Raw genomic sequence first — 23,145 nt, 5'->3', positions numbered from 1 at the left:
AAATAAAATCACTTGAATAGGGCAACGCAAATCTTAGATACAATGTAAAAGTCCATATGATATAGTTACTGCTTGCTGTAACCGGTTCTGGACCCACCATACGGCTCGGACAATCATAACAGCTGGCACATGCGCAGTGAAAAGAGATAGAAACCTGCGTCCTGCGTCGTCATGGTGATGTGAGCCTTTCCACAAGTCAGGAGAATCACTGTAGGTAGCTAAGCCATTCACTTTCAGGTTCTGTGAACACGACCCCGGGGCCCATCTTGTCCTGTGCAGGCACTCTCTTGGTCCCCTGTCATCTGGACTGGAACTCCCAAGTCCCTGGACAGCATCCTTTACTAGGATGTCCACCCAAAGCCACAGGGAAAACATCCGTCCTACAGACCGGGTCAGTGTTCGAGGGCCTCACCAGGTCCTATGTTAGAAACGCAGCACTACCGTTACATGTGAACTGCTCCCAATGGTACTTTGTGCTCCGCAGGAAACATCAGGTGAAGCAAGCAAGATGAAAGAGGTGAAAGCATAGCCAGCTGATCGAGTCTTTGGTGAGGTCCTTCCGGCAGCAAGAAGATAGATCTACGGAAAAAAAAGGTAAGTATGAGTAAATAAATTCATGAATGTATTCCACAGATGCCTATTCCAGGTAAGGTAAATCAGACGGATTCAGTGTACGGGAAGCTACCTGAGCATGTCATTAATAACTTTATAATCAATATTGAGTCCTCTAGGGGACAGAGAATCCAACTTGTGGATCCATTCCAATTCCCTCTTTTTTAATAGCATTTGTCTATTACCTCCATATTTTAGAGGAGGAATATGATCGACGATCATAATCTTCAGGTCATTTTCTGTATGATTATTGTCCACATAATGCTTGGAAACAGGGAGATCCAACCTTTGTTTTCTTACTGAGTATCTGTGTTGCCCAAAGCGTGTTCTCAAATCATGTGTCGTCTCCCCTACATAAATGATGTTACATGGGCACCACAGTACATAAATAATCCACTTCGTGGTGCAGGTGAGATAATGACGGATCTTATATGTCATGAGGTTATTGGGATGTGTAAAAAAATTGTCCTTTAACCAGTTGTTTACAAGTTACACAGCCCACGCAGGGAAAGCAACCTGTTTGATATGTACCCAAAAGTGTTTGTCGCACTGTCTTCTTCTTGCTGATGTCTGTTCTCACTAGTCTGTCCTTCAGGTTCTGACTTCTCCTATATGATAGTAAAGGTGGTGCTCTAAATTCTTGAATGTCACTATATGTGTCACTAAGTATCTTCCAATGTTTCTTTACTACCCTTCCTATATGTGGAGAACAGTCCGTGTATGTCGATATAAACGGTATCCTTTTTTGTGAGTCATGTCTGTTAGTTTTCTTAAGTAGTTCCTCTCTAGGAAGTAATGTGGTTTTCTGTCTACATGTCTGTAGTAAACGATCAGGATATCCCCTGTCACGGAAGTCCCCTGTCATTCTGGTTAAGGCCTCATCCAAGTTGTATGTATTGTCGATTATACGTCTAGCCCTTAACATTTGGCTATATGGCAAAGAGCGTATCATCCTTTTCGGATGACAGCTAGAATAGTGTAATGTGGTGTTTGAGTCTGTCGGTTTTCTGTAAATGTTAGTGGATAGTCTCTCTTGTGTCACTGTTACCTCTACATCTAGATATTGCATGTTTGTTCTAAAAAAATTAGCTGTAAACTTGATGGTATGGTCCAATCCATTGAGCATGTCCACAAATCTCAATAACGTGTCCTCATCCCCCCTCCAGATGAGGAACACGTCGTCTATGTAGCGCCACCAGGCCAGCACATTCTGGAACTGGGGCGCCACATAGACAAGATGCTCCTCAAAGTGTGCCATCACAATATTTGCGTATGTGGGCGCAATGTTCGCGCCCATGGCCACGCCCCTTTGCTGCAAATAGATTACATCATCAAATGTAAAATAATTATGTGATAGGACCAGAGTCAGCAATTGCATGATGAAATCACATTTAACATTAGTGAGATTCAGTTTATGTAGTGAGGCGGCTACCGCAGACAGTCCCATATCCTGATCAATTGATGTGTAGAGACTAGTTATGTCTAGTGTTACCAATAGTGCCCCTTCTCGTATTCTCAAATCTGAAATTCTATTCAGAAAGTCGGTGGTGTCCTATATAAATGATCTGGTATTGGTAGCTAAGGGTCTTAGTACCCTATCAAGAAAGATGGAGATAGTGTTAGTGATGGACCCCCTGCCTGACACAATGGATCTCCCAGGTGGGTTGACCATACTCTTGTGAATCTTAGGCAAGAAATACAAGAGTGGCATTTTAGGATGGGTAACAGTGAGGAATTCAGCAACCTTCTCATCAATCACATTTTGGTTAAGACCTTCCTGAATAATACCATCAATTCTTTTCTGAATGGAGAATTTCGGGTCATTAGACAAAACACGGTATACCTCCTAATCATTGAGTTGTCTAGCCGCCTCCTTCAAATTCATCTCTCGAACCATGACCACGATCGCCCCGCCTTTATCGGCGGGTTTGATGACTAGATCGCGGTCATGGATCAGACACTGAAGACATGTAACCTCCTCAGAGGTAAGATTGGGGTGGAAAACCTGTTCAAAAAACATATCACGCAATTGTCTTACATCATTTTTAACCAAATTTTGAAATGTTTCAACTGCTGCAGGTAGAATGGGAGGTGAAAAATTGCCGGTCCAGGTTGAAAGCCTTGGTATCACAATGAACATTAGTGAAAACCGTTTTAGGTACATTACTAAACCACACTGTTAAGATAACTCTACGTATAAGTCGTGTCAAGTCCAAGTCCAATTCGAACCAGTCCGGCTTAGAGCTTGGGCAAAAGTTCAAGAGTCACTAACAACAATGTGGGTGGGAACTTAACTGATCACATGACCATGTCACATGCATTTGGACACACACGCCCACAGTGGGCAGTGTCCTTCTAATCAGCACAACCTAACTTTGTTTTGCACAACCCTGATGTTTGTTATCACATGTGTGAACCATTTGCAATTATTGTAAACCAATCACTGAGCTGTGTGTGGGTATATACACCCCAGATGTATTTCACTTTTTACACTTGAGGATGGTAAAGTGAGGTTACAGAAACGTTGTATCTTGTTTTGGAATGCTGCAATAAATCACTTACTTTTTTCACCGTTTAACCCCGTGAGTGCCGTGGATTATCTATTTGCTATTTGAGTACGATCTGTGGTCAGGATCCAGGACCGATGGCACCCGTATGCATTTGTGAGCTGTGCTGCTTATACTTTCTGTTACATAGATAGATAGATAGATAGATAGATAGATAGATAGATAGATAGATAGATAGATAGATATGCACAAATATTCCGCAGCACACCAGCATATGTGGAAAAGGTGAAATATTTATTACAAAAAATGTAAAAAATACAGAGATGCGACGTTTCAACCCTCTCACAGGGTCATTATCAAGCATAGTGGGAGTGTCACAATGGAGTCTTTATATAGCTATCACATTAGCATAAAAGTGACGTCATCAAATGATTTAATGATGTAAATCATTTGATGATGTCACTTTTATGCTAATGTGATAGCTATATAAAGACTCCATTGTGACACTCCCACTATGCTTGATAATGACCCTGTGAGAGGGTCGAAACGTCGCATCTCTGTATTTTTTACATTTTTTGTAATAAATATTTCACCTTTTCCACGTATGCTGGTGTGCTGCGGAATATCTGTGCATACTATTGGGGATCCCCAAGCGGGGGGACTGACTTTGTACAGCACCCGCTTCATGAGGTTTTGAACGTGCGGCTTTCTCCTGTATCTAGATAGATAGATAAACAGATAGATAGAGACATATTTACATTCTCTATTACATACCTTTGGAAAAAAAACACAATCATCTTACTATGTAAATCAGTGACATTTGACCTGACAATCCATGAATACCTCTCAACAGATTTCTAGAACAATGTATGTTTGAATTAAAATGGACATCTGGTCACCATAGGTTAGTAGCAAAAAAAATGACTTGTCTTCAGACTGTCATCGCTGGTGTACTTAAATTCCAGGGGTTACTCTCACCATGCTAGGTCTGCAAAGGTCAAGAATTATTTTACTGTGTACTTGCTGAGAAATATCTCAGGCTTGTGTCAATAAACGCTGGACTGACATTTGGGGGAAAACATTAGGGGGGAATTTATCAAGACCAGCATATCACATGCTGATCTTAATATAAAAATCCACTCCTTTGCACTTCTCTGATTTATTATGTGGAATACATCTCTTAATAAATTGGGCACTGAAATGGGCCTTGTGCCATGCTTGTAAAATCTATTTTAGCTCTGAGCCAGTGTAACTCTTCGCTACAATTTACCCTATTTCTGTAACATAAGTGGTGCATTTGCTAAGGAGTCTAATGTGTGCGTTGGTGTGTATTTTTCTCCTATATATTTTGTGTGATTTATGGAAAATGAGTAGTAAATGTGTCTAAGTAAAAAGTTGCAAAAAAAAGTTGCAAAAAATACCGCATACACTACTCACCAGACATAAGCCTGCACCAGTTTTTATAATTTTTTTTAAAAAGTTGTAAACGAAAAATTGAACTTAACCCTTAGAGGACCGGGCCAATTTCAATTTTTGCGTTTTCGTTTTTCCCTCATGCTTAAAAGGCCATAGCACTTGCATTTTTTTCACCTAGAAACCCACATGAGCCCTTATTATTTGCGCCACTTATTGTACTTTGCAATGACAGGCTGAATTTTTTCATTGTTAACAAATCTATGATCGCTCTATTCGCAGGCGTATAGCGCTTTTATCCTTTGGTCTATGGGGCTGTATGAGGTGTATATTTTTTTGCGCCATGATGTGTTCTTTCTATTGGTACCTTGATTGCGCATATGTGACTTTTTGATCACTTTTTATTACAATTTTTCTGGATTTGACACAATTTTGCACAATTTTGCACTTTGAGATTTTTTTGCGCTTACGCCATTTACCGTGCGAGATCAGGAATGTGATTAATTAATAGTTTGGGCGATTACGCCGTCAACTTTGACAGCTGCATCCGATTACTGTATTAGCGGGCACGGCGATCGAACTGTGCCCGCTAATAGCCGCGGTCTCGGGCTACAAGCGGCACCCGGGACCGCAGCGGTTCCGCGTGGCCCCGCTCTGAACACATGGAGGCAGCCCTGGACGTACGGGTACGTCCAGGGTTGCCTAAGGGTTAAATTCCTGATTATGCAAATTTTGGGGTGAATACTCAAAACAGGCCCTTGATGAATTTCCCCCAAATGGTATTAATCTTCCTACCTGCACGACTAAAATAACAGATTATACCAGCTCACTGTGTGTCTGTAGGATTAGCAGGGTGGGTCCCAGAAAGTGCAAACAAGGTGGAGAAATAGTCCAGGCCTTTCACTGCGATAATGATGAAAAAGAGTGAAGGCCACAGCTCCATGCAGTGAAAAAATCGTAGAAAACTTACTGTGTATGGATTTTTAAAGCTTATGGAATAAAGTTTTCTACCATTTTTTCACTTCATGGAGCTGTGGACTTCACTCTTTTACCTGCATGACTAAAAATAGGATTTATTGTTTACAATATTACCTGTTTTTGACTTCTCATCAAAGATTATTTATAAAATAAATAAAAAAGATAATAATAATAATAATAATAATAATATAGTGGAAGTGAAAGGAGACTATCTCAGAAAAAGGGAATAAATACTAAAATGCTATTTTTTTTTTTAAACTAAAATGCTTTCACAAAATAATTGTTGTGAACCCTGTTGTGATTTAAAGGGGTTATCTTAAGATAATAACTTATCACCTATCTACTTCATAGGCATGCTTTATTCACTAGCTATAGGGCTATAGTACTGTGCAGGGCCATTTCTATGACCGGCGGGCCTGGTCACCTCGCGGGGCGCCGACAGCTAGGGGGCACCCGGCGGTGCCCGGCCAACCGGACTCACGGCATCACAGGCCCCGCGGCATCCCCCCCAGTGCCCGGACTCAGAGCAGCAGCCCCCCTTCCCGGAGGGCGGTACAGCACAGGGCCGGCCTTAGGGGTGTGCGACCTGTGCTACCGCACAGGACGCATCGCCCGTCAATCACAAGGTGCTGCGCCAGGACAAGTGCCTAATGGCAGGTTTATAATTAGACAGGGCACCTTGATTGACAACGCGAAGTGCCACTGGCTCTTGTGACCACAGACAGTGTTATGCCTGCGGTCAAAATAGGCCACTCTGTACCCCTGCTCCAGCGCTCTGACGTCACTGTGCGACAGAGCAGAGAGGTACAGAGCGGGGAAGAGAAGAAGAGAGGATGCCGGAAGAGTCAGGAGGCAGCGGAAGCTAGGTGAGTAAAGTGTTTATTATTTTTGCACAGGGGGCACTGGAGACTATTGGGGCTGCGCGGGAGGGGACAGACATACACCTGATGCTATAAGGTGATTGCTACAGGAAGGGGGTTAATAATAAAAAGATGGGCTAATAACTCATACTATATGGTGACTGCAGGGGGAGGGGGGCTGTTACTACTATATGGTGACTGTAGGGGGAGGGAAACTAATACTACTCCATGGGGGGAGGGGGCTGATACCTGATACTATATGGTGACTGCAGGGGGAAGAGGGCTGATACTACTATATGGGGGGCTGATACTACTATGTGGTGACTGCAGGGGAAGGAAATCTGATACTACTACATGGAGGGGGGGCTTTTACCTGATACTATATGGTAACTGCAGGGGGAGGGAAGCTGATACTACTATAAAGAGCACTTACTACTATTATGTGTGGTGACACAGAGGGGCTTAAAACCTCATGGGGCACAGCGGACCTAACTACTATATGTGCTGGATCAAGGAGCCTAAAATGTTTTTCTGGCAGATTCTGGTAAGAAGATTCATGGCCAGGAGAGGACTTTAAGATGGCCCGAGCTGGATGGAGAGAAAAAGGAAAAGTGAACAACTCTGATCAGAGAAGACGCCACCTGTGAGTCACTGGATGTAACTGTTCTTTTTAAGAGTCTGTAGTGATAGGGGTAATGGTGTGGAGGTATTATTTAGACATGCAGTGGTATTATTGGTAAGGTCTTTCTCACTTTCAGGGCATTATATTGTATGCAGAAGAGACTTAAAGTATGTCCTTCAAGGGTTTATGTGGGCGATAGAAATGAAGCTTTTCAGGGGTGCAACACTGCTCTATGCCGCAATACACACACTGCTTCTTCATATTAACCTGAATCTTGATAAAAGCCCGCTTTTATCAAGGTTCGCCCTGTTGCCAAGATGCCCTAGAAACTGCCCTGGTACTGTGATGGGAGTGTTGAAGCAGTGTGAATACAGTAACACAAGCTACATTATGACAAGGATTCTGGACAAACCATGTGTTTAGTTGATAATCACCTTTATTAGTACACATGGTTCAATGTTAAAGGCATTGGTTTGTCAGTTTTGTATAGGAAAGTGCAATTTAGGAGGTACATAATAATAATATTTATTTGTATAGCGCCAACAGATTCCGCAGCGCTTATTTAAATATATAAATACATTACAGGTTATATATTAAATTATACAATGAATAAATTAAAATAGCAAATAAGTGACCTACTCTCAAGAGATTACAGACTAGGATGACTGGGAGTAACATGAGAGGCAACAAGTGCTTTATTTGTTAATGTTCCAGTCATTGTACATGGAATCTCTAAATGCCTATAGGTGACTGGGCAAGCCAGTCACAAGCCATTTTCTAAGCTCAGATAACAAGGACAGTGTAACTAGCACCGAATAAGTTATAGAGAGGATGGAGAGGGGATAGCAAAGGGAGACGAGATTACGGAATGTTATAAGCACGCCTGAAGAGATGGGTCTTCAGGGCACGCTTGAAACTGGGGATGTTGGAAATAAGTCTGAGGTCTTTGGGTAGGGAGTTCCAGAGAACTGGTGCAGCACGAGAGAAGTCTAGTAGGCGGTAATGAGAAGTTCTGATTAAAGAAGAGGTTAGTGTAAGGTTATTAGCAGAACGCAGAGCACGGGAAGGATAGTAGGTGGAGATGAGGGAGGAGATGTATGGAGGGGCAGAGTTGTGGAGAGCTTTATGGGTGAGGAGTTTGAACTGTGTTCTATATTTAATGGGTAACCAGTGCAGTGACTGGCACAGAAGGGAGACGTCGGTATAGCGGCTAGAGAGGAAGATTAGCCTGGCTGCTGCGTTCAGGATAGACTGGAGAGGGGAGAGCTTAGAGAAAGAAAGACCGATTAGTAGGGAGTTACAGTAGTCAAGACGGGAATGGATCAGGGCGACAGTCAGAGTCTGAACGGTATCAGTGGTGAGAAATGGACGGATTCTGGAGATGTTTTTGAGATGAAGATGACAGGAGCGTGTAAGAGCTTGGATATAGGAAGTGAAGGATAGATCAGAGTCTAGCATGAGTCCTGTGCATCGAGCTTGATGCACAGGAGTGATGCTAGTACCACAGACTGAGAGTGAGATGTCGGGTTTAGGTTTGTTAGAGGGAGGAAATACAAGAAGTTCAGTTTTAGAGAGATTAAGTTTGAGGAACAGAAAGGTCATAGCGTTAGAGAGAGCAGATAGGCAGTCACTTGTATTTTGCAGGAAGGCAGGGGAGATGTCACGGGAGAAGGTATATAACTGGGTGTCATCAGCATAGAGATGGTATTGCAGGCCAAACCTGCTGATGGTCTGTCCGATGGGGGCTGTATAGAGGGAGAAGAGGAGGGGACCCAGGACTGATCCCTGGGGAACCCCAACAGGGAGAGGTAAGGGAGAAGAAGTAGAGCCCGAGAAGGATACACTGAAGGAGCGGTCGGAGAGGTAGGAAGAGAACCAAGAGAGAACAGAGTCCTTATGACCAGGAGAGCTGAGCATGGAGAGGAGAAGCTGGTGATCCACAGTGTCAAACGCTGCTGAGAGATCCAGGAGAATCAGCAAGGAGTAGTTTCCTTGTGACTTGGCCTTCAGCAGATCGTTTGACATCTTGGTGAGAGCAGTTTCAGTGGAGTGAAGGGGTCGGAAGCCGGACTGTAGAGGGTCAAGAAGAAAGTTATCAGAGAGATAGCGAGTAAGGCGAGAGTAGACAAGAAGTTCCAGGAGCTTAGAGATGAAGGGGAGATTGGAGACAGGTCGATAGTTGGCTGCACAGGATGGGTTTAGAGATGTTTTTTTCAGTAGCGGGGTAATTACAGAGTGCTTGAATGAGGAGGGAAAGAAACCAGAGGAGAGGGAGAGGTTGAATATTTTAGTGAGGTGAGTAGTGACAACAGGTGAGAGGGACTGGAGGAGGGAAGGGAGGTCACTAGGGCAGGTAGTAGGACGAGAGGAGGAGAGGAGCTTGGAGACTTCTTCCTGGAGACTTCTTCCTTTCTGTCACTGGATCAAAAGCAGAGAGTGAAGAGAAGGTGGAAGTGGGATCTATGGGGCTTTGGGGCTGGGAGGTGATGTCAGAACGGATGGTGTCAATTTTGGATTTGAAGTAGGAGGCCAAATCTTCAACGCAGAGGTCAGTGATGGGTGACTGAGCTTTGAGAAGAGAATTAAAGGTGTCGAAAAGGCATTTTGGACTTTTTGACAGAGAAGAAATGAGGGAGGTGAAATAAGATTGTTTGGCAAGGTGAATTGTTTGTAATTGTGAAAGAGAGGAGGTTTTGTCTGATAACTCTGAGGGATCATTTGTGAAGTTGGAGATGGAAAAGTGGCGGAAGAAGATCAGGTCCAGGGAATTCCCACCCTTGTGTGTGGGAGAGTTTGTTAGCTGTGAGAGGCCGAAAGAGGTGGTTAGAGAGAGAAGCTGAGAGGCGTGAGAGGAAATAGGAGTATTGACAGGAATGTTGAAGTTGCCCAGGATTAGTGTGGGAACTTCAGCAGATAAGAAATGAGGGAACCAGGTTGCAAAGTGGTCGAGGAATTGTCGAGGAGAGCCAGGGGGACGATAGATAACAGCAACTCTGAGGGGAAGTGGGCGGAAGAGTCTGAGGGTGTGAACCTCAAAGGAGGGGAAAGAGAGTGAGGGCTCAGGGGGAATGACCTGGAAGGTGCACTGCGGGTAGAGAAGAACCCCCAACTCCTCCACCATGCCTACCCTCAGGTCTGGGGGTGTGAGAGAGAAGAAGACCACCATAGGATAGAGCAGCAGGGGAAGCAGTGTCAGATGGTTGTAGCCAGGTTTCAGTGAGAGCCAGAAGGGTGAAGGTTTTAGCGATGAAAAGATCATGAATCTCCGTGAGTTTGTTGCACACGGAGCGAGAATTTAGGAGAGCACATGTAAAGGAAACTGGAGAGACAGAGGGAGCAGAAGATGGCAAATAGCGGTTCTTGGTGAAGCTAAGAGAGTTATTTGAGGGAAGTAAGAGAGGGTCACTAGCGAGGGAGAAAGGTGGGCCAGGATTAGGAGAGATGTCACCAGCAGCCAGAAGCAGAAGGATAGAGAGAGACAGCAGGTGGTTTAGCAGGAGGTTAAAAGACTTGTGAGAGCGACTTCTGTGCTGCACAGTGGAAGCAGTTATAGGGAGGTGAGTGAGAGTGTACAGAGTATGGGAACAATACATAGGGGAGGGGAGGGGAGGGGAGGAGAGAGGGGCTGATGTAAAGTTGATTTTCAGTGCAGATGGAGGGTGGGTAGGATAAAAAGAAAACACAAGACATGTAGATGAGGGCAGATAGAAAGTTGAGGAAATATTTCATGGTTAAGTAGTTTGTCACTTACAAAAGTATGTTTGGAGAGCTGTTCATTCTGTTCAATTCTGACCCAATTCTGGCCTAATTCTAAATATTAAACTTTAAGCTGGCATTTTAAGATGTTCTATAATGAGACCAGGGTCTACAATAAGACCTTAGATCTAAATTTATACTACTTAAAGGGAAGTGGAATCAGACTTGATCAGAACTCAGGTGTGAAAATGGGTGAAGATAGAGCAGATGGGAGAAGCTTATCAGCTGGAAAAGGAAAGACGGTGCCAAGCTATGTTATACACAACCAGACATACCAATAAAAGACATAACACATACCAGTGAAACACAAAACAATTACTGAAGGGATGATAGGACTTGTAGTGGAAACATACCAGTGAAACACAAAACAATTACTGAAGGGATGATGGGACTTGTAGTGGATGAAGGAACTTGTAGTATAGTGTAGTGTAATAAGTTAAAGGTTTACAAATAGTCAAAGACTTTTATGTGGGCAGAGGGTTTGGATTCCACCACCATGAAACCGAGAATAGGATCTAAAACATAAAACAGCTGTGAGAGCAATAGACAGATAGAGTATGTCGTTTTGAGGCAAAGATGTATACCTTTACATATACAGTACAAAAATAGTAGGCATAAACCAAACAGCAGGTTTGAAATGATGGGCCATGGGAAAAAGATGTCTTACGAGAAATCTAGATGAAATCTTTGCAGAATTTAAACAGATAGAATTAACCCCTTAAGGTCAAAGCCTATTTTCGTTTTTGCGCTTTTGCTTATTCCATTTTAAGTTTAAAAGTCCATAGCGCTTGCATTTTTTCACCTAGAGACGTATATGAGCGCTTATTTTTTGCGAAACCAATTGTACTTTGCAATGACAGGCATTATTTTTCCATAACATATGCTGCGAAACCGGAAAAAAATCATTTGCGCTGTCAAATTGAAAAAAAAACGAATTTGTTTTGATTTCGGGGAGTTTTGCATTTACGCCGTCCGTCCTATGGTAAAACTGACTTGTTATGCATGTTCCTCAAGTCGTTACGATTACTATGATATATAACATGTATAACTTATATTGTATCTGATGGCCTGTAAAAAATTCAAACCATTGTTAACAAATATACGTTCCTTAAAATCGCTCCATTCCCAGGCTTATAGCGCTTTTATCCTTTGGTCTATGGGGCTGTGTGAGGTGTCAGTTTTTGCGCCATGATGTGTTCTTTCTATCGGTACCTTGATTGCGCATATACGACTTTTTGACTTTTTGTATTTTATTACATTTTTTCTGGATTTGATGCGACCAAAAATGCGCAATTTTGCACTTTGGAATTTTTTTGCGCTGACGCCGTTTACCGTGCGAGAACAGGAATGTGATTAATTAAAAGTTCGGGCGATTACGCGCGCGGCAATACTAAATATGTTTATTTATTTATTTATTAATTTATATTTATAAAATGGGAAAAGGGGGGTGATTTGGACTTTTATTAGGGGAGGGGATTTTTTATTAATAAAAACACTTTTTTACTTTTTTTTTTTTACTGTAACTAGAAGCCCCCCTGGGGGACTTGTATATAGACAGCACTGATCTCTCATAGAGATCAATGCTGTGTATATACACAGCAAAGATCGATTAGATCGGTCATAGATTACTATGGCCTGCTGCAGGCCATAGCAATCTATTGCCGAGCCGGGATCAGCGTCATTCCGACGCTGAGGCCCGGCACGGGCAGAAGAACGGATCTCCCCCCCGCGATCGCATCGCGGGGGGGGAGATCCGTCCCACTAGACACCAGGGACGTGAGGTCTGAAGCCTCTAAGTGCAGCTGTCAGGTTTGACAGCTGCACTTAGAGGCTTAATTAGCCGGCGCGGCAACGGGACCCGCGCCGGCTAATAGAGGCACTGCCCGGCTGCACGTGTCAGCCGGGATCAGCGCCGTTCAGAGCGGGGTCCCGGCGGGACCCCGCTCTGAACACCCCGAGCGGCACCATGACGTATCAGATACGTCATGGGTCGCTAAGGGGTTAAAGGGGTTATCCAGCGCTACAAAAACATGGCCACTTTCCCCCTACTGTTGTCTCCAGTTTGGGTGGGGTTTTGAAACTCAGTTCCATTGAAGTAAATGGAGCTTAATTGCAAACCGCACCTGAATTGGAGACAATAGTAGGGGGAAAAGTGGCCATGTTTTTGTAGTGCTGGATAACCCCTTTAAGGTTGTATAGATACTCAAGAGGTAATCCCACTTGACTAATCACCGACTCACAAACAGGCTTCCTTTATGTTGTTTGTCTTTTAGGAACCTGTAACGCCTCTGCTGGTCAAACACCACCCTCTTTTTTCAGGAAAAATTTCATCACACTGATGTCAAATTCCAGCTGTGCTACTAATCCCTAATGGCTAATCCCTAAAGTCCAGAAATCAAATCTATTACCACTCCCACTGCAGCCATGCCTGAGGCAGTGGTTACCTCCACTGTGATACCCAAGAAAAGATCGTTTTGGCTGTCAAGCTCACCAATAGGTTACAATTTCTCATTGCACACTACCTTAGAGGCCATCTCTGTGCAGGGCTTACGGATTGCCCCAGTGACCCGGGTCACCAATGATGCCAGCCAGTCAGTGGATGACCATCCCTAAGGGGGTGGTAAGAGTGTCTGGTGCAGGGACTTGTAAAGGAACTGTACCAAGGAGAAAGGTGCCCTCTTTACGAGAGGGGGTAAGGGGGAGGCCAAAATTAGGCACAGCCAGGGGTCGAGCCTTCATCATGGAGACCCACCAACATCTGACCAAAAAGTAACACGCTTTGGGCAGTTTTGCCCTTTCATTTAACATGTTAAATGTGATATCAGTAATGTTAAAGCTAATGTGTCTGGTCTTAGGACCATGATCAATTCATGTATTTGGTTTAGAGATGATTGAATCTACAGTAGGAACAAAGCGATTGGCTTCATTCCTACTAACAGAGGCATAGCTAGCCTCTCTTGCAGCCAGGGCAAACACCCAGTTATTGGTTGTGCTAGTGCCCATTTAACTTTAACACAGCATGATCCCCTACTTCTTAGGCTCCTGACTCCCTGGTGTCCTGTTTAGCCAAACAGTGCACTACCCTACTGCACCCACTGATTGACTGAGCGGTAAGTCAGGGAGGTGGGAGCCGGAGGAGCAGGCGGGAGTGCGGGCGGGTAATGTTTTAGCCAGGCAGCAGTGGGTTAAAAGGGAAGTGGCTTTAAATACGGAAAAGTCTACTGCCAGCATATAAAGCTATAGAAAATGTCAGGACACGGGATTGCAAAGGATTTAGCTGTGGAACTCACAACATGCAATCCTGTACATGTGAATCTGGCCTAAAGGGGCTGTCTGGGCAGGACAATGTACATATATATATATAACGAGAGAGAGAGAATGAGAATCCAAAGCACTAGTTGGTAGTGAAAAAAGCTGGTGAATTTATTCCATGTGAGCAAGGTGCAGCATACAAAAGAAAAACCGGAGCAACGTTTCAGCGAACAACCTTCGCCATTTTCAAGCAAGGTTTAGAGATGATTGAATCTTCAGTAGGAAGAAAGCGCTTGGCTTCATTCCTTCCAACACAGAATATACTGTATATACTGTGTGTATATATATATATATATTGTAGCAGCTTGGGGTGTGAGCTCAGGTAAAGAGACACTCTAAACGCAGGTTTCTTGTCACCCAGACGTGTCAGCAGCTTTATTTCCAAGCATGGAGACTCCAGAAACAAAATACAGCTTTCTTCAGCAGAAACAAGTCTTTCAAATGGCATAAATAAGAGTTCACAGAAATCATACAGTCCTGTACAGTCTCCTGGAGTACAGTCACAGCAGATATCGTGTTATCTCTCACCCATCTGTAGGTTAGAAGTCTCTCCTGGTATATAGCTCCAGTATCAGCAGCAAAGCAGTGTCCACACCAAGCTGCTTCCAAGTTCCACTCCCATCATACTAGCTAGGGTTTTAATCCACCTGCACCTGTGGGGAGATCAGCCTCCAGGTTAACCTCTTAGTAGCCGAAGAGGAATATACCTGCCTTGCCAGATTAACCCATTCAACCTGCTACAATTATATATATATATATATATATATATATATATATATATATATATATATATATATATAGGAATTAATATAAACGCACACACGCATACATAGTACACACACAGACAATACACAAAGAGCACATACACACATATATGCATACAGTACATACATATGGACAGGGCCGGATTAAAGGGGTTGTCCGGCGAAAAAAAATTATTCACAGAATAACACACATTACAAAGTTATACAACTTTGTAATGTATGTTATGTCTGTGAATGGCCCCCTTCCCCGTGTTTCCCCCCACCCACGCTAGACCCGGAAGTGTGGTGCATTATACTCACCGCATGTCGTGTCGTCCACGGTCTCCGATCGTCAGCAGTGACGTCTTCTTCGGGAGCTTGGCGGATCTTCCCGAGTGCCGGCCAGGGCCTGCAGCGTCATCCGAAGCTCAGCCGCGATTGGCTGAGCATAACTGTGCTCAGCCAATCGCGGCTGAGCGGCTGATGACGCGGCCACGTCATCAGCTGCTCAGCCGCGATTGGCTGAGCACAGTTATGCTCAGCCAATCGCGGCTGAGCTTCGGATGACGCTGCAGAGGGCGGCCGGCACTCGGGAAGATCCGCCAAGCTCCCGAAGAAGACGTCACTGCTGACGATCGGAGACCGTGGTCGGCACGCGACAGGTAATGTATAGCGCACCACACTTCCGGGTACACGGGTGGGGGTGGTGGGACACGGGGAAGGGGGCCATTCACAGACATAACATACATTACAAAGTTGTATAACTTTGTAATGTGTGTTATTCTGTGAATAATTTTTTTTCGCTGGACAACCCCTTTAAGGTTGGTGGAGGCCCTTGGCAACAATTTTGTTGCCCCCCCCCCCCCCCATTTTCTTCCCCCACAAATAAACCATACAGCATTCTATACAGGTGGCTGATTACTGTAGGGGACTTAGCACCTACCTCTCCTCACTCCTGGCTGTATGGCTCAGCATCCTCCTCTGTTCTGCAGATGATGGTCCCTAGAGGCTGCAGTCCAGAGGAAGATGCCAGGCCCTCAGGCCCTAGACACAGGATGGGGGGAGGGGGGAGCATCGCAGTGTTTTCCCACCTAATTAAATACTAAAACACAGCACTTTAGCACTTTCTGTGCTCTCTTGCCCACTGTGTTAGCCACCACAGCTAGCATGTGCAGTTGTGAATCGCAGACAGAACCTGGACTTGCAAGTCTAAGTCCCATCTGCAGTTCCCAACCATATAAACTACCTTAAGCAGTAAAGAGCGGAAAGTACTTAAAGGCTGTGTATAATCTATAGTGGATATGCTACATGTGAATATACCCTAAGGATCATGGCATATATAGCTGCACACAGGCTACATGTCATATGGTGCACACAGGCTATATATACCATACGCTGCACACAGGCTATATATACACCATATGCTGCACACAGGCTATATATCATACACTGCACACAGGCTATATATCATACACTGCACACATGCCATATTCCATACACTGCACACAGGCTATATGTCATATGCTGCACACAGGCTATGTATCAAACACTGCACACAGGTTACATGTCATATGCTGCACACAGGCTATATACCATACACTGCACACAGGCTATATATTATAGGCTGCACACAGGCTATATACCATGCACTGCACACAGGCAATATATCATAGGCTGCACACAGGCTATATACCATACACTGCACACAGGCTATGTATCATACACTGCACACAGGCTATATATCATACACTGCACACAGGCTACATGTCATATGTTGCACACAGGCTACACACACACACATATATATATATATATATATATATATATATATATACCTCTTCTCTGATATATGCCCCTATAATATATACCCCTGCTCTGATATATGCCCCCATAGTATATGCCCTCGGCTCTGATATATGCCCCCATAGTATATGCCCCCTGCTCTGATATATTTCCCTATTATTTATACCCCTGCTCTGATATATGCCCCTATAGCATACCTCCCAACCGTCCCGGATCCAGCGGGACAGTCCCGGTTTTGGGGTCATGTCCCGCTGTCCCGGAACGGCCCCCATGTGTCCCGCTGTCCCCCACCCGGAGTTTGCACCGGCAGCTGCAGCCCTTACACTGTGAGCGCTCCTAATGAGTGCTCACAGCGACACCTACTGGCTGGGCGTATGCCGCTCCTAACATTGAGGAGGTGATGCACAGGCTTCTGGTACAGGCTTCCTCTTCCAGCCCCGGGGCGTGCACACTCCCCTCCTGCCTGGCACAGATGATGTGAGAAGGGTGCGGGCGCCGTGGAGCTGGAAGAGGAAGCCTATAGTTGCCAACAGGTATGACCCGGTAAGCCCCGCCCCCGTCGCTAACTAACCAGCAGAGTACACAGGGCCAGAGAGAGACGCCATGCACAACTGGAAATATGGTAAGTATAATGGGTCAGTCTCTAACCATATTTCTAGTTATCCATGGCGTCTCTCCTCCTCTAGCCCTGTGTACTCTGCTGGTTAGTTACCCCCGCGGTGGGTTCCGGGGGCGGGGCTTATCGCGATGGGGGCGGGGCTTACCGGGTCATACTGTTGGCAACTATGGAAGCCTGCACCAGAAGCTCCACGAGACTGAGAGGCGCATAATAAGGGGGTACTAAGGGGAATAATAAGGGAGTACTAAGGGGCATACTAATGGTGCACTAAGAAGGTACTAAGGGGGGTAATAAGGGATATACTAAGGGGGTACTAAGGGCATACTAAGGGGGGTACTAAGAAAGAGCTAAGGGGCATACTGAGGGGGCAATAAGAAGGTACTAAGGGGCATACTAAGGGGGTACTAAGGGGCATACTAAAGGGACAACATAGAGGCATACAACATAGGGGCATACTAAGGAATACAACATAGGGGCATACATGATTAACCAAATACCGGCAATACAATCACCTATAAGGTCTGCAGGTGTACAGCCTCATCTACCGCTATATGGTCACTGCTGAGGGAGAGGACTGCTCTGTGTATAGTGGATGTTATGTGGTAATGGTATAAGGGGGATAAGTCACTATGTGGTGAAGATCTGGTGATATTATTTGTTTCTTATTTAATGGTAACAGGTGATGCGTTTTTGAGGGGCGTGGCTACAGGGGGCATGGCTCATTGCCGTGACTGTCCCTCTTTCCTCTGCGAAAAAGTTGGGAGGTATGCCCTATAGTATATATCCCTGCTCTGATATATGCCTCTATAGTATATACCCCTGCTCTGATGTGCCAATACAAAACAAAACCTCATACTCACCTGATCTGGGCAGATGACAGGTCTTCTCTCTTCTGGCTCTTCTCTGTTCCTTCAGCCTGTCAGCCACTGTGACAGATGCTCTAGTATGCTCCATGATGTCACATCCCTGCTGGAGAGATCAGGTTTCCTTTCTAAGGTCCCACGCAGTCCTCTCCTCAGTGAGGGGGAGGGGAAAGGGAGTGAGGACCTCTGCGACCTCTGAGACCTCTGAGACAGGCACCCGGAAGCTTGACAGGAAGAATCCATTCAAAGACCCACCAGGGGAGAATCTGAGCCTGCCAGGAGGGAGATGCTCAGGAAAGGAGGGTGCTGATCTATAGGGGAGGTCACACCAGCACAGAGGATGTCAGGAGAGGAGGGTACTGATCTTATAGGGGAGGTCACAGCAGCACAGAGGATATCAGGAGAGGAGGGTGCTAATCCTATAGGAGCTTGTCCTCCTTTTCCCCCCTTAAAGACGGTCCCCTTCTTCCCCCCTTATAGATGGTCCCCCTCTTCCCTCCTTATAGATGGTGCTCCTCTTCCCTCATCCCCCTTATAGATGGTCCCCCTCTTCCCCCCTTATAGATGGTCCCCCTCTCCCCCCTTATAATTGGCCCCCTCTTCCCCCTTATAGATGGTCCCCCTCTTCCCTCCTTATAGATGGTGCCCCTCTTCTCTCATCCCTCATCCCCCTTATAGATGGTCCCCCTCTTCCCCCCTTATAGATGGTCCCCCTCTTCCCCCCTTATAGATGGCCCCTCTCTTCCCCCCTTATAGATGGTCCCCCTCTTCCCCCTTATAGATGGTCCCCCTCTTCCCCCTTATAGATGGCCCCCCTCTTCCCCCCTTATAGATGGCCCCCCTCTTCCCCCCGCTGATGCACAAATGTCATATAAAAGACTGAAAGCGTATCCCAAACGGGGCCGGAGCGATCCTGTTTTGTAAATAATGTATATAATAAATAGAGATGATCGAAGCAGCCAGACATTTTTTTTCCCGGGGTTTGCGAATTTTGGGTCAAGTTCTTTAATATTTGCAAACCAAATCCTAACTAACTGCAATAGAAGAGTCAAACTATAGTAGCTACAGTACTTGTACAAGATCATGCATTAACAAATTTGTCCTTCTGTAATAGTACAAGTGCCAAATATTGGAAAATCACAATTTAAAAAAAAGTCAATCAGCCAGTCAATCATCCAGTTTCCGCCATGGACTGCGGTGGAACAGCAGCGTAACATCAATTTTCTCTGAGGACAGCAGAGGATATTGGTAAATAGGCAACACTTTCACAAATTTTTAGAATACAGTAGGAGTGGAGTGCGAGCATTGGTTATGTAAGGTGCCTGCTCTGTTCACTAATGAAACCAAACTTGTATAAATAGGAGCAGAAGCTGCACCCGTGTCATCCGCAGGGGGGCCTGGCTGTCAGTGATAACCGGGCACCCACGGCAACTGCTGAGACCTGGGAAGCAGTGGATTTGGCAGAATGCTTTCAGGAAAGAGGATACAACTACCAAAAAATAAGACAAGCATATATATGTGCTAAGGACACACAAATAACTGAGTTGATACAAGCCAAACCTCCGAAAAGAAATGAGAATAATGACCAACAACCGGTAAGAGCTATTATGAATTATGATTCGAGAATTAAGGAAGTGAGAGCAGTTTTTGAGAAATATTGGCCCATTTTACAAAGTGATGAGACCCTGGCGTCCATCTTACCAATGCACCCTCCAATGCCCTATAGATGAGCTAAGAACCTGAGGGATACCCTGGTACATAGTTCACACCCAGGTATACAGGCTTTTAGAAGCAGAGGACCTAAGTCGACTACCTTTGCCTGAGGTGATGTGTGACATGTCAGAATGTGGAAGGGACAGATACCTTTTCAGATTGCGCTGGATCAAAACACTACACATTGATTTGAATGTAGTATGGTAGGTAGATGAGCGAACCGATCGGCAGGTATGGGATCCGGGTTGGATTTTCCAAAAAGTCCAAGTCCGATCGGATTTTTGGAAGTCCGCTCCGAAGCAGGAAGTGTTCCCGGCAGGAAAAGTTCTTTCCCATGATGCCCGGAACAAATCTAATCAGCAGGGATGTTGCACTAGCCCACCCCTATGACGTCGGTATAGCTTTAAGAGGATTTGCGTGACCGCACAATGCAGTCTGCAAAGAAAGAGAAGAAGGAGACTGTTACCAGTGCACACAGCTCGTCAGTTACAAAACCCTGCTGCTGCATGCTGCTGTACTGTGCTGAGAAGATATTCAACAAACACAAAGAAAAAAAGATTATTAGTAAAGCGGAGAGGAGAAACATATAGTGATTGAGAGAGAAAAATAGAGAGGGCGAAAGGAGAGCCAAGAATATCAGGGATAACAAGGCTATGCTTGCAAAACTTTTGACACACTTGGAGAAGCTCCCAGTTCAACTGAAGGCAGAGCCTGATCAGGGTGCCAGTGCTCAGAGATACAAAAGACGTCCGCGTGAATCTCTTGCCAATGTTCAACCTAGGAGGAATCCAGAGAGAGCCTCTAGACCTCGACACTTGATGCATGCTAATGCAGTGGGGGGGGGGGGAGGGGTCACCCGTACCTGAACCAGGAGTCAATGATAGATTTGTGGAAGAAAGGGAGAAAAATCTTGAGCAAAATAGAGAACAAATGATGAGAAGAAGGCGACCTGCTCGGCCCAGCATCCATGCCATTCCCCATGTTGTGCGACCAGTGGAGGATATTACAGGAGATGAACTGAATAATGTTGCTGATAATGTGAGCGAGAAGGTGTACAATGCTGTGCAGGGTTCCACCTGTCGTCAGTGCCGACAGAAAACTCTAGATACAAAGACAAAGTGCCGCAACAAAGAGTGTCGTGGAATCCAAGGCCAGTTCTGTGGGCCGTGTCTCAGAAACAGATATGGAGAAGTTGTGCGGGAGGCTCTTCTAAATCCTGACTGGACTTGCCCACCATGTAAAAGGATCTGTAACTGTAGTTTTTGTCGCCAACGGGATGGCCGCTGCACTACTGGCATCCTCATTCATGTGGCTCACAACCACGGCTACAATGATGTTCACACCTATCTTAAAGGGATGCGGGATAGAAGTGGCAAAAAGGAAGAGGAGAGTGATGACGATGACTAGTATTAGAAGGAAGACCTGTACTTGCTGTTTTTAAAATTAATAAAATTAAAAAAAAAAAAAAAAAGATATCCAAGTACTACAGTAGCACCCTTGCGAGAGTGTATGTGACATACATGTTTTCCTGAGACACAAAAATATACCTCGTGCATGTCTGTAGAATAAAACTCTAAAAAAATTCTATACAGATATCCAAGCACTATAGTGGCACCCTTGCGGGAGTGTATATGACATACGTGTTTTCCTAAGACACAAATATATATCTCTTGCACATGTCTGTAGAATAAAACAAACAAAAAAGTGCTATACAGATATCCAAGTACTACAGTGGCACCCTTGCGAGAGTGTATATGACATACGTGTTTTCCTGAGACACAAATATATACCTTGTGCATGTGTCAGGAACCTAACAGCAGGACAATATAAGACAGTGAGCCCTGACGCTGAACCCCACCCACTGTCCCTACCTGCTTGCCGCAATCCGCCATAAGATGGCGCCGGGCAACTTGGCGGCGGTCCCTGTACTGGCTTGGTGGGACACAAAGACAAGACAGAAAGACAAAACACAATAAAGAGTAGTCCACATTCTTGATCTCGCACGGTAAACGGCGTAAGCGCAAAAAAATCCCAAAGTGCAAAATTGTGCATTTTTGGTCGCATAAAATCCAGAAAAAAATGTAATAAAAAATGATCAAAAAGTCGTATATGTGCAATCAAGGTATCGATAGAAAGAACACATCATGGCGCAAAAAATGACACCTCATACAGCCCCATTGACCAAAGGATAAAAGCGTTATAAGCCTGGGAATAGAGCGATTTTAGGGACGTATATTGGTTAACAATTGTTGGAATTTTTTACCGGCCATCAGATACAAGAAAAGTTATACATGTTACAAAACACAATCCCCCAAATAAAAGAAATGCGTTTTTTTTTTTTTTTTATTTCACCACACTTTGAATTTTTTTCTGGTTTCGTAATGATATTTATGCAAAAATTCAGCCTGTTATTGCAAAGTACAATTAGTGACACAAAAAATAAGGGCTCATGTGGGTTTCTAGGTGGAAAAATGCTAGTGCTATGGCCTTTTAAACACAAGGAGGGAAAAACGAAAATGCAAAAATCGAAATTGGCTCTGTCCTTAAGGGGTTAAAAAATGCCAGGAGGATACCTATGTGGTCATCTGTCGCCTGTGCGACAGGTGTATTAAAAGAGGCAAGAGTTGCCATCCTGGCACCAGTGCCATGGCTGCCGATATGAAGCGCCACTACCTTTACGCCTGGGAGAAACGAGTTGATAGCAGGTCACAGCAGGCCCAGGTAAACCCGCGTTCAACAGCAGCAGGAAGCAGCAGTAGTCAGGGGGGCCTTTAACACAGTCAGACCTCCTCTGTGGAAGGGAGTGTGGCCTCACTCCCTTATTCAGCTGGTGGCCCCTGTGTTGCTAGCAGTAGCCCCTATACCGGAGGCAGACATATGCACCCAGCAATCCCGCAGTAGTCAAGCTGAACGCCCACCTGGCCAAGTTGCTGGTGCTCCAGGCTCTGCCGTTTAAAGTGGTGGACTCGGCACTCGGTGCTGGAAGTTGTAGTTTCTCATCAGCTATCAGTAATATGATGCAGAGAGAGCTTCAAATTACCTATAGCTGCTGAGGAACTACAACTCTCAGCATAGTGTTCATGTACTGCAGAGACAGCCAGCTCTATACCTCTGCTGCAGCTCTTTAGATCAGGGATTTCTGTTAGAGAACTACATCATCAGCAGCTCTGCTGCGAGTCGACACTACTTTTCCAACACGGCTGTGCCGGTCATGTATGGTATGTTCGTGAAAAGGCTGCTCACTCGCTGAGCCATTCAGTGAGGAGACATGTACATTTAACCACAGACATATGGAGCTGTAATTACGGGCAAGAGCAGTATATGTCCATTACTGCTCAGTGGGT

At 45.0% G+C, this 23,145-nt stretch overlaps 1 protein-coding gene and 1 pseudogene across 1 annotated transcript in view; both read left to right on the top strand.

Annotated features, from left to right (window-relative positions):
- Window positions 1-502: 502 nt before the first annotated feature.
- Window positions 503-23,145, top strand: part of SEMA3D (semaphorin 3D) — a 248,212-nt gene continuing 225,569 nt past the window's right edge. The window contains exon 1 of the mRNA XM_069978391.1: window positions 503-594. The gene's annotated coding sequence lies outside the window, so the exon portion shown is untranslated. The remainder of the gene's footprint in view (window positions 595-23,145) is intronic.
- On the top strand, window positions 2,561-21,208 carry LOC138783273 (cell division cycle-associated protein 7 pseudogene; annotated as a pseudogene).

The sequence above is a fragment of the Dendropsophus ebraccatus genome, chromosome 1, assembly GCF_027789765.1.
Source record: "Dendropsophus ebraccatus isolate aDenEbr1 chromosome 1, aDenEbr1.pat, whole genome shotgun sequence".
Lineage (NCBI taxonomy): Eukaryota > Metazoa > Chordata > Amphibia > Anura > Hylidae > Dendropsophus > Dendropsophus ebraccatus.
The sequence above is the reverse complement of the archived record's forward strand: the minus strand, read 5'-3'. Positions and strand labels throughout refer to the sequence as shown.